Below are 12248 nucleotides of genomic sequence, written 5' to 3'. Positions count from 1 at the left end.
GGCTGCCCTTGCCTCTTTATAGCCAGAAGCCCTAAAGACTGCATTATTTCTTGTTGTTTTCCTAAACCCTAAAAAAAAAAAAAAAAAAAAAAAAAATCCTAAATATTTAGCCCCTTTATTAAGCATTGTGTTAAGCATGTGCCTTCAGTCACCTACAGGACCCCTGCCTGATTCAGGGATAATAATATTATCTAACAATAAAATAAAGACCAAATTGAGAAAGTGTGTAAAGTACTTATCCTTGTTCATAATAAGTGCTCAATAAATATTACCCATTATGATTATTAGGATTTTTATTTTCTAATCAATTCTGCTTCTTTCAATAAATACAAATTATCTGCTGACTGATCAGTTTCTCCTCTAAGCTCTTTAATAGGAATTTTAAGTAAGCATATATTTTACCTACTATTTTTCTCATGAAAGATGACATTTGTTTTGTGTCCCTTAAACTCCCAAAGGAGTTTAAAAAGAGAACACTCTGCCTGGCATTTTCACAGTCATTTCTCAGTGTTTATGGCATTCTGGGAACAAATTGGGGAAGCTTCAGAGAATTCAACATGAGTGGGAGAGAAACGTGGCCTCTAAACGCCTTGGAGTTTTTCCTATTGGCAGAGGTTTGGAGAGGCAAGATGAACTATGGCAGCAGACGATGCACTTATTTGGGTAATGCTTGGAAACTGTCTTGTCACGTGGCAATACTAAGATTTCTAATTGTAGTTGAGCGTATCATGAATGTTGAAAGATTCAAAAAACAAACAACAACAACAACAACAACAAAAACCAAAACCAGAAAGTGTCAAATATGTTAGGTAGTGAAAAGAAAGTGGTATTTTTTGCCATCACTTCGCTCCTCAATATTTCTAATAACCTAATTTTCTTTTTCTGCTTTTTTCTATCCTATACAACTGGCTCAGTGAGTTGTTTGAATCCCAGGCCCAATTGCACACTGAATTGCATTGCCCTTAATATCTTTTATGGTTATATTGCCTCCCACAAAGGAATGGTTTAGGCAACTTAGGAGCCCTGTAAGTTCTAAAATTGCATATTTTCTTTTTCTTTCAAAGAAGAGCATTTTGAGTCGTTTACTTCATATTCACAGTGCAAGGAGAAATTATAGCAGGAATATACATTTTACCAAGCGACCTGCCTGATTCCCTGCCCCTCGGCTCGAATCCCTTATTTCAAAAGCGAACTTTGCTTTAATGAGCTCTTTGCTTTCAGCTGCTACCGGCGTATGAGGCCAGTTCTGGTGGTTTTGACCTGACCCTCTTAAGACCCATTCTGCCCAGCCTGTTCTAAGTAGGGGCTATAGCTTTTACTAAAAACACAATCTTCGTAGTTACAGTTCGTATAAATTAGCTTTTGTTTCTTTTTAAAAGATTGGCGTTCCCACACCGGGAGTCGAACCCGGGCCGCCTGGGTGAAAACCAGGAATCCTAACCGCTAGACCATGTGGGAGACGACGAGGACGCGTCTGAGCTCAGACAAATTGAGTCTCTTCACTGGGCTTCCGCCAGCCCCGCCCTGCTCCGCCCCGCCCTCTCGTAAATGCCCTCTGCGCCTGCGCGCTCTCTGCAGCTCTTTAACCCTCTCTGGCCCACACGCAGTTCCTTCTTAAATATCCTTCCAATCTTTTTTATCTGTCTACCCTCGCGCCTTTTGTCATCGCATTCTGTCTCCTGGTCCTAGATACCATGTCGACAGCGACGTGGACATTGGATTGGATGAGCCATGGTTTATAATTCCTCTCTAGAACTCGTACAGAACACGCACTGAGCTGTGTTCCAAGGTTAGAGGCTCTTGAAGAAGCGAGCACCGTGGGGGTCGTGAAACCGCCGCCCCGGGTCCACCCTGACCGGCTAGGCCCCCAGAGCGCTCCAAGCCACCAGCCTCCAGGGCCCTGACCCTGCGTCTGGGACTCTTCCCTTTCTCTGGTCAAGGCTGGCCACAGGCACCATCCTGTCCCCAGAAAGTTGATCTTTTCCCTTGAAGAAACAGAAACAGGAATGAGGACTGTCTGGAAGCCTGGAACATTCCAGGTCCTGTTGACTCAGTGGCTGAAGGCGAGATTTGTGTCACTGAGAGCAGGCTGTGGCGGTCTGGAGAAAGGCCCTTACTGCGAGCCTTCAGGATGGGTGGAAATTCCTTGTGGTTTCCAAACCCCTTCTCGATTTGAAGCAGCATGTCATGGGGAGCAGTTCATACTTTAGCATAACTCTATGTTTGGATAAGGGCAGTACAGAGAGTCATTTATTCGGAATGGCCAGTGTGGGAGAGTATGGCTCTGGCGTCCTTGTGGCTCAAGCTACACACAGTTGTTTTTATCAGCAGCGGACTTTTTGGAGCCCATCTAAAAGCTAAGGTCCCTCTTGCTCCCCACCTGCTTCAGGGGCTGAGAGGTCCCTGAGCTCTGTATGGTTTCAATTGTGACACTTCTCATGAAGAGGGAAGGCTTGGGACAGGCCAGAAGAAGAAACTTCTGCTTTGCACTCATTTCCACGCAACTAGCTCCCCGGCCAGGAATGAACACAGTCCAACATAATTAAAAGTTAAGGTAGCTGTGAAGAAAAACTAGAAGCATTGACTGCAAACCTACTATGCATATGAGACACACCTCCAAATGAAGTGGGTCTTAACCACAGGTGGCTTTTCCTGTTCTGTCTTTGAACAGTTTCATTGTTTTGTCTTTTAATCAATGAAATAGTTTCTTTTTCTTTCTTTCTTTCTTTTTTTTTTTTTTGGTGGACATCTACTTTGGAACACCCAGGAATCCTTTCCAAAACTAACCTCAACTACAGAATACCTAGAATCCATACTTTTCTTTCGGATGCCCAGAGATTCATTGTACTGACACTTTTCAGTTTTGTATTTCCATGTGATGATAATTCTTATTAAAAGTATCTTCCCAGTTTTAAAGATAAAATGTCTCAGTGTTACCTATACATTGGGAGAGCACCATTCATAGGCTATGACCAAAATGCAAGTTTAACTTTTGTCTCATTATCCCTAAGCTGAAATATGTTCCACTTTTCTTTTAAACACTGAATGAATACAGTAATAGAAAAAGCCTTATGATCACTTGAAGTAATATAACACAGTTAAAGATAGTATGCTGTTGTGATACTGTCTTTGGGGTGGGGTTGTGACTCAGTGGTAGAGCACTTGCCTAGCATGCATGAGACCCTGGGTTTGATCCTCGGCACCACATTAAAAATTTAAATAAATAAATAAATAAAGATATTGTGCCCACCTAAAAGTGTAAAAAAGTAAATATTAAAAAATACAGTATGCTGTTCAATAACTCAGTCTTCATTCAAAATAGTTCTTCTCCCTCCCGACCCTATCCCCAGCTTATGCAAGATTTCAGGTTAGAAGCAGTGGTTTGCTGGGCCTGGCTTACATTGGCTCACAGGAGCCAACTGTGAGCTTCCTAGCTCTGTGTTCAGTAACATTGTCCTGGTGGCCTGAGCTGAGAGTATTTACACCATGGAAATCCTCAAATGATAGGAGGCCAGGGCTTCTTTCCTTGGCAAGCTGGAAAGATTGATAAAAAGTAGTGGTGTGTCAGTTAAATTTTTATCACACAAGATATGATCCACTTATTACTTTGGCCTTCCTCCCTTGAAGGCCCCAGGGCTCTCCAAGATTGAAGTGTAGGAGGGGAGGAGAAAGAAAGGACAGAAGTTCCTACTCAACTGCTACTATCCAGAGTCACCTTCCTGCTCTCTGAGCCTGCACTTGTTTTAGGGCTCTTCTCAGCCTACTCAATGGGCTCATCACAGGCTTCCCTGCATGGGTCCCTTAGTCAGTATCTCACAGTGAACCAGCCATGTTTGGTCTCAGACTAGTGGTACCAACATCACTAGTGAGTTTGTTAATTTAGATTCCCAGCCCTGCCACTGGAAGACCTTCAGGAGGGAGGCCTGGGAATCTGAATCTTAACAAGCTCCTTCCCATAAATGATTCTGATACCACGAGATTTCCAGAAATACAGAACTACAAAGACTTCAATCTCTAAAAGCCCATTATCCCCAAACCCTCGGATCTCTGATTGGTTTCCATTATTCCCTTCCTTGCTCAAAAGCCTGAAAAATATGGCTTCTGGCTGTCTGCTGTGTAGAATCTAAATTCCCCGGCCAGGCCTTCCCAGCCTTAGCACAGCTTGCTGACATTGTCCTCTGGTGCCCCTCTTCAGAAATGCCACATTCCAGCTTGTCTACCTGCTGTGCCTCACCTGTCCTTTTGCTCTGCCTGGTTCTTCTTTCCTCATCTGACCCCAAGTGCCAAGGCTAGCTCAGCCCCATGGAGCCACCTCACTTCCTTCCAGTCACAAGGCATTCTGTTTCTTCTGAATTCTAAATCACAAGCCTTTAAAAACTGGTAATGGGAGTTTATGCCTTGCCACCCTTATTAGTTATTTAATAGGAAGGCCTGTGAATAAAAATTAGATTCCATAATCCCCCTGGGAACCTAGTCCAGCACTCAATCATTCTCGCCAAATAGTCCTTCCTTTTATCTAACTTAAATACTTCCTGTTGTACTTCTATGTGAAAGCTGCCACCTTTTCACCAGCAGCATGAACAAAATGTTCCTGGGAGGAGGGGAGAAAAAAAACGACGAATTTTTGAAGCTTAGCCAGACCAGTAAGTGAGCTGCATTTCTTTAGACACACACACACACACACACACACACACACACACACCTTTCTTGTATTGACACAAGGAACAGTTATTCCTGTTCCCATGCATCTAAGGCTGATTCTCTCTGGGCAGCTCTCCCATTTTATCCACCATTCGATACTGGGGTGGGGGGGCTCAAACATATTGTACTTGCCAGACATCTACATTAGCCAGAGTCATGTGGGTATGATTGAGGCCTGTGTTTGCCAGTTGTTTAGGATTAAGGGTGGTTTGCACTACAGTGAGCCCAAGAGTCATCATTTATCAGGACCTCCAAAATAAGGACCCATTAAAATTCCACTCTCCCCAGGAAGCTCTGCTCAGCACAAAGTCTCAGTCTATGGCACCAAGTTAACCTCCAAACTCTTTTAGGTAGCAGCATCTGCCCTGCTGACCAGGCAGGGTGAGTTAATCTTCATGGCCTAACCCTAGGATAAGTTTCTAAAATTGGGTCTGATCTCAAGAGGTCCCTGGGTGACAGAACTTCCTCAGGAACTTGTTTAGATCATGTAACTCTGCTCCTCACCTCTATCCCAAACCTACCGGCTCCTATTTGTCCTGTGACTGAGGGCAAACATCCTTGAACCTCTTACACTGGGTCAGGAGCTCATTCTGTGCATCCTCGCTGTGCATCAGGCTGGACCTATTTCCCTGCGTCCTCCCTGTGGAAGACTGTGTGCTCCTTGATCATAGAGTCCCGATCTCAGTCTGTTATACCCCCAGCTTATGTATAGTACGGTGCTTTAACACACCTAACTACTTAATAAATCAATGTCAAAATGACTTCATTTCTTTGAAGACTTTCCTATAAAGTTCACTTTTTTTTCCTCAAATCAGCACATAACAAGAGGAAACTATTCCTCAGCTAGGTAAATATTTTTCTTGACATATGGGCAAGAAAGTGTTTGAGTAATTGATCATTTGATTCATTCCCTTTTTTTCTTTTTTTTAAACCAAGGATTGAACCCAGGGGCACTTAACCACTGAGCTACATCCCCATTGCTTTTTATTTTGAGACAGGATCTCGCTAAATGGCTTAAGGTCCGCTAAGTTGCTGAGGTTGGCTTTGAACCTGCGATCCTCCTGCCTTGGGCTCCCAATTTGCTGGGATCACAGGTGTGGGCCACTGCCCCAGGCTCATTTACTTAGTCATTAACCAATCTCAGAGGAATAGTCTTGGTTTCTACCTAGCACCTACAAGACAGAGCAACTAACTGAGAGTCTCAGAGGGCCATGATTTTAAGATTTGAATACTACAACATAAAACAAGAAACCACAACTCTGTCTCCTAATGTCCCTCACACACACTTTGTCCCATACCTTCTCTTCACCAGTCTGATAGCACAAGACATTGCCAGACCATGAGGGTACACATCCCTATTCTTGTGCTATTGGTTTGTTCCCACCAGGGCTCAGGCCTGGTATAGATGTGCTTTTCTTGTTTTGTTTTTTTTCTGCAACCACATTCAGGAATGGTGAGTCTTTGCATTGGCATCTTGAAATTTGCCCACCGGGGTAGTTTCTTTTTCCAATTTGCTCAAGTATTGAAATCATGGTGCTCCAAGATCCTCAGTTAATTTGTTTTGTCCCTAGATGCTAGGAAGAAATTAATTTGGAAGAAATCAATTTATGAGAGGTTAAAACTATTTGTTTCCTTTCAGGACTTCCCACCAGTACTTCTAAGTCGAATAAGTTTTCTAAACTCATTTTCTTTTTTCCCTGTGAGAAAATCAATCTCAATTATCATCAATGAATCCATGGATAGGGATTGTGTCAAGTTCAGTGTTCATCATGGCATCCATATTATATTCACCCAGTATATGTTTGACAGTGCTTGACATAAAAATAATAGCTCTCACATACAGGGTTCACTGTGCCATGAAATTCCGAATATTTTAATATAATAATTTAATTCTCACAGTGTTCCAGTAAGATAGGTACAAATATTATTCTCATTTTACAGATAAAAATGTTGAAACACAGTATCCACCAAATTACATTGTGTGCATGTACAAATATGTAACAATCAATCCCATCAATATGTACAGCTCTAATGTACCAATAAAAAATGTGGGGAAAAAAGGTGAAACACAGGATGGTTATATAACTTGTTCAAAGTCTGACACTTAAAAGTCATCAATGCAGGATTCAAATGCAGGCATTTTGTTCTGGAAACTGAACTCTTAATATATCTTCATATATCTTAATAAATCTGTCTCTACTACTACGAATATATTGCATAAAATAGGGAACTGTCATTAATAATGCCTTCAGCAACAACGACAGCATATATTCTGAAAGCTGATGACATCTTCTAGAGAGAATGAGGATGATGTTATGGGATTTTCTTAATTTGGTGAAAATACACATCTTGTGATCTAAGACTTCCTAGATGCTAATTGGCTCAGAGAAGTCATCTGCTCTATCCCTTTTACTCATTCACTCATTTTCAAAAATATTACCTTCTTTATGACTAGTTAAAAATAATATTATCCTCTATCAACCCAGCCTAGCAAAACAAATCTCATTCTCCCCACTCCTACCCCAGTCTGTACTCAGAGAGAACTTAGCTAATGTTCACTGATTGCTGGATTTGAATGATTCATACACTCAACAAACCAGGTCCAAAAGATGTATGATGCATTAAACATTCTGTCCTTCCAAAGCTACAATCTACTTGACATCTGCACCAGTCTCTCAGGAAGCCTTCTTAGCTTTACCATGAAAATGTATCCAGAATTTGATCAGTTCTCCCCATGCTATGGCCAAGCCACTATTATCTCTTATGTGGATTACCAAGAGTCTAACTCGGCATCTCCCCTCTTCTCAGCACCGTAGGCAGAGGGACCTTGTAAAACAAAGCAGATCGTGTTTTCTCTCGTCAAAACCCTCCAGTGGTTTCCCATCTTGCTCAGAATAAAAGTCTGGACTAGGACAGCCCCCACCTTCTGTTCACTATCCTCCCTGCTGCGCATGCACTTTGCTCTAGCTGTACTACTCTCCTTGCAAGTGTGGGGAGGAAAGAGCTTTCTAGACTGAAGGACCATCTTTACCCTTTGCTTCCTCACCTTCCTCAGGTCCTTAAGAAATCATCTCAGTGAGATGTTCCCCATCCACTCTAGCTAGAATTTCAGTAAACTGCCTTTGCTGGCTTTCTGTTTTCTCTTTAAAACTGACATTTGACATACTATGTGTCTTACATATCTATCTTTCCTGCTGTCTTTTCTAGCAGTGTGCAAACAGTGTTTGCTGTTTTGCTCACTGCTCTATCCTGTCTTCAATGAAACTTGATATTCAATAAATATTGGTTGAACAAATGAGGGAACAAAGATGGCTACACAGGTGACTGCTTTCAAGATCTGCAAGTGGAATCAACAATAATCATTGAGAGGATGGAGAGGTGAAGAATCACTTCTGGTAAGGGTCATCATAGAAATATCAAAAAGGAGGTAGGATTTGAGCTGGTCTTTGGCAATGAGGAACTTTGGGGTAGGTGTAGCGGTGGAGAGAATACATGAAATACATGGAAGTATAACATCAGCACACCCCAGGAAGAGGTCACTGTGAGACATGCTGGTGGGAGGTAGAGTGGAGGTTCCCAGAGAAGGTGATGTGGAAGCCTTAGGCTGGGGAAACTTTGCAGGAAACTCATGGAGCTTGGGTTTTATGGATCAAGATTCCACACTGAGTCTTTCTTCCTGCTTGATCTATACATCCCATAACCAGAGTATTCCAAAATCACAGAGTATCAAATATCTGATGTGTTGACAGGGCATAAGAAAAGTAAATACCAGCATTTCTCATCAGTTACACAGTAATATTGACTGACACTTGCTATTCACAGAACCTGTGTTATCAGCAAACTTATTGTTTCCCAAGAACAGAAAGGCAACTTTGATCAAGTATCTGGAGGCCAGGACTTCAAGCATTGCACATAATGAAGTTGTAAAAAGAAAACTCAAGAATGCATTGGAAAAAAAAAAAAAGAATGCATTGGAATTCCTCCTACAGTCAGTATATTATGACTTCCCGCATACTATATACTACTGTTAAGTTCATACCACTAAGACTTTTCAAACTAGGAAGCAAGCTAAGTAGATATGACTCTGAACCTTTAAGCTAATGTGATTTGGGAGGGGAACCATTCATTAGAACATGCTGTTAACTTCCAAGATGCTGATAGACAATTCCTTACCACTGGAAACTGTTGAACAATAATGTCTGTCTTTGGAGCCGTTCTCTGGATAATAGCATTGTAGAGGAGATAGGGATGTACTAATAAGTACAGAGCAAGTCAACTACTGATTACTGGTCCCCAAAGAGTTGAATATCTTCTTAGCAATCCTTTAAAATCGTAAGTTCCCATACCACATCAGAACAGTGTTCTCTCCCATTGCCTGTTCTTTTGGAGCCTGTGTTCTTTCCATTGTACTTAAGAAACAAACAACAGCATTTTCTAGTGACCCTCAAAAAGCAGACACCCATCTGCATTGCTGTTCATCCATTTTTTTTTCCCACTCTTTCCCCGGGTAAAATGCTAAGCAAGGGATTCACAGCCCTTGTTAAAGCAGAGGCAGAAATGCAAAAGGGAAGCTGTGCAGCAGATGGATTGGAACCAGCAGCTGTAATATTCCTGTGGAAATCTATGAAGAACAGCCAAATAGGAAAGCAAAGCCTATTCTTTTTTTTTTCACTCCCCTCTCCCCATCCGGGTACTGGGGATTGAACCCAGTGGTGCTTTATCATGAGCTACATCCACAGCACTTTGTGATGTTGTTTTCTCCCTACATCTTTTATTGGTGCATTATAGTTGGATATACTGATGGGGTTTGTGTTGGCACATGGCACACAATACACAAGATAACAATGTGATTTGGCCAATATCACTCCCCAGTACTTTTCCCCTCTCTCCTCACCTTTCACCCCTTAGTCTCTTTCCTCTATTGATCTCCTTTTTCCTTCCTAGCCTCCACAGATGAGAGAAAACATAAAAATGGGAAACACTTCACGAATTTGCACGTCATCCTTGCACAGAAGCCATCTAATCTTCTCTGTGTCGTTCCAATTTTAGCGTGTGTGCTGCTGATGCGAGCACCCAGAGCCCTTTTTATTTTCTCAGTTTGAGACAAGTTCTGGCTAAATTGCCCCGACTGGCTTCAACCTTGCAATCCTCCCTCCTCACCCTCTAAAGTCACTGGGATTAGAGGTGTGTGCCACCACACCTGACAGCAAAACTATTCTTTCAGAGCTAGTTATGGAGAGAGTCAGCATTTAGAAAGACTCAAAGGCAGCAGAGGAGTGAGAATGCCTTAGTGTAGGAAGCAGGGAAGGTTTCAGGCTTGTCCCACTGATAAGCTGTTGGACTAGGAAACTGGAGGTGGGCTACTTAGAAGGGGCATCCTACGGCATTGGTTTGGGATGCATGCTTGGCTTTCTCCGGTTGGTCCTAAGTTGGAAGTTGGGGCAAACTTAGGGAAACTCAGTTATTAATCAACTGCTGGACAATTGGGGCTATTACAGACATTGCTGTTAGCTTCCTGGATTGTTACTGGAGCCAATATTCAGACTGCTGTGAGTATGACTTTGAGCACGCTGGCTTCTCAGGATGTTGGTTAGAGGTAAAGGGCTTGGTTTCCTGGGCAGGTTGCTGCAGTGTGGGTCACAGTTCTATTTTGGTGCATGGTTTGGCCATTGTCCACATGAATACTCAGGTTTTCATTCCCAAGAGGTCAGCAGACTCCCTGTATTCAAAGCTCTTTGCCCATTCAAAGCTCTTCTTCAGGATGACATGCACTTTAGCTTCTCTTCATTCCTTGCTTCCACTCGCCAGGCAGGGCCTCACTTAAGGCCCAGCAACGCTGAAGCCTTCCTGCATTTTTCCCCTCATGGTTACAGCCCTCCTACCTTGTTTATCTATTTGAGCGAGACCTCTCCTTTACATTTAAAGCCACTTCAAAATCACCTTCCTACCGTTACAGATGGCAGGACACCCCAAATGTTCCAGTTTCCCTTCTCTTTCTACAGTGTTTACATGCCATGTATTTATTTACAAGGGCATTCTGTATCATATGATATTAATATAAATGACAGTGACAATGCCCATTCCAAGACTGGCGAGGGTAGTGACACATATGGAGAGGTGTTTGGTAAATGGTTCTGAATGACTGATGCTGAAGAGATGCCCCCACACAACAGAGCAATTCCAGCAGACCAGTCAGAAGAGTCACAGGTGACCTAGAGTCTGTTCATTTCTTTTGCTACAAAAAATGACAAAGTCTGGTTCAATCCCCAGCACCACACACACCCACCAAAAAAGTGGCAAACTCTCTCTCTCTCTCTCTCTCTCTCTCTCTATATATATATATATATATATATATATATATATATATATATATTTATACACACACACACGTATTACATGTAATATATGTTACATATACACAGAAAATATAAATATGTAGAAAAATTTGCATCTGCACAAAACAGGTAGATACTTTTGTCATTATTCTCTAAATAATACATTATATTCTATTACAATATATTTTCTAATATAACATATCACCTAATATGATATATATTATGTTGTATAACATAATGCAATTATGTATAATATATGATGTTTATTATATATATGATTTTGTTATATAATATATATTAGGTGTTATAAGTAATTTAGAGATTAAACTTTACCAGAGGATGTACATAGTTTATATACAAATACTCTGCTGTTTCATATGAGGGACTTGAGCATCAGATTGGGGTATCCATGGAAGATACCCTCAGATACTAAGGGGTGTGTGTGTGTGTGTGTGTGTAGAATATACACATGAATTTTATCCAGGTACTAATTTAATAAAATTATCACTATGATAATTTTATTAAATTTATCTAAAATCCCCATGGCAATTGCAAAAATGAAAAAAGCCTTTCACATTCACATTCAGAATTACAAAATAATCTGGGTAAGTATAATAAAGGTGAAAACAACAGAATCCCATAATGACATAATAAATGTATCATGAAACCTAGATCCAGATCATCTTCTGGAATACCCTAGATCTGACAATATATCATGAAAATCTGATGTGGCCCAAGCTATTGGCAATACTCCAGGATCATCACTATAATCAAGATCCATTCAATTAAAATAAACGTGTTTTTTTAAAATTAAAGCTGTCCATTATAAAACCTTCAAATACTTATATGGTTAAAGTCAGTTATTGCTATTTTAAAATGGCAACAAGACACAGTAGGGTTCTGTTGATATTTTTGTCCAGTTTATCTGGGCCTGAATTCTGGATGAAAAAAGAATGGTCAGTAGGGCCATTATTGACAAAATCTTAAGAGTGTAACACTACTCTGTTAATTTGACAAGTTCTGGGTTTTGCTCTTTGTCCTCTTTCTCTCCTCTGAGAAACTTTCTTGAATACAAAAACCCATCACCACTCTGGAACTCAGCCAAGGGCCAGAGGAAATACAAATAATAAACACCACTGCTCATTTGCATCAGGATTTATAGCCTATAAATCAGCTCATATACTGAAGTCATGTGGGCCTCAAATTGCACGA

At 41.2% G+C, this 12248-nt stretch overlaps 2 non-coding genes and 1 pseudogene across 2 annotated transcripts; 1 reads left to right on the top strand and 2 right to left on the bottom strand.

The window, feature by feature from the left end:
- Positions 1–12248, top strand: part of LOC124099021 (large ribosomal subunit protein uL1-like) — a 47818-nt pseudogene that overhangs the window by 22722 nt on the left and 12848 nt on the right.
- Positions 1387–1458, bottom strand: Trnae-uuc (transfer RNA glutamic acid (anticodon UUC)). The gene has a single exon. It is a non-coding gene; the product is annotated as a tRNA-Glu (tRNA).
- LOC124099280 (U6 spliceosomal RNA) lies at positions 9669–9774 on the bottom strand. Its single transcript, XR_006853913.1, has one exon. It is a non-coding gene; the product is annotated as a U6 spliceosomal RNA (small nuclear RNA).

The sequence above is a fragment of the Marmota monax genome, unplaced genomic scaffold, assembly GCF_021218885.2.
Source record: "Marmota monax isolate L192 unplaced genomic scaffold, Marmota_monax_Labrador192_F-V1.1 WCK01_AAM20220418_F8-fsc00011, whole genome shotgun sequence".
Lineage (NCBI taxonomy): Eukaryota > Metazoa > Chordata > Mammalia > Rodentia > Sciuridae > Marmota > Marmota monax.
This window is presented reverse-complemented; position numbering and strand designations above follow the sequence as displayed.